Below are 473 nucleotides of genomic sequence, written 5' to 3'. Positions count from 1 at the left end.
CTGTAACAAATAGAGTTAGCTGGTTGGTTGTTTTGTTTCTTCAAATTTCATACACATGGACATTTGTGATTGGCTATCGAATCCTAACATTTCTTACCTATCACAGTCAGTTTTAAGTGGCCGGTTTAGCCACCAGAGGGCACTCTTTTTTCGTCGTTATCTGTTTTTGGTTATTTTTTATTTTAAATAAAACGGCAAACGGTTCTTTTTGTGTGAGCATCCCTGACAGAAACATTTTAAATATACTATTTATTAAAACAAGTCTCTTTCTTTAGGGAATCTGAGGATTGTGCTGCTGGGCAAAACTGGATCAGGAAAGAGTGCTACAGGAAACACAATTCTGGGTAGAAATGCATTTCGTGAAGACTTCAATCCAGAATCAGTTACTCAAGAATGTGAGATGAGAAACTCAAAAATAGGTTCAAGGAATGTCGCCATAATTGACACTCCAGGACTGTTTGACACATGGATGG

Source organism: Puntigrus tetrazona, chromosome 14 (genome assembly GCF_018831695.1).
Source record: "Puntigrus tetrazona isolate hp1 chromosome 14, ASM1883169v1, whole genome shotgun sequence".
Lineage (NCBI taxonomy): Eukaryota > Metazoa > Chordata > Actinopteri > Cypriniformes > Cyprinidae > Puntigrus > Puntigrus tetrazona.
Note: the sequence above shows the minus strand (reverse complement) of the source record.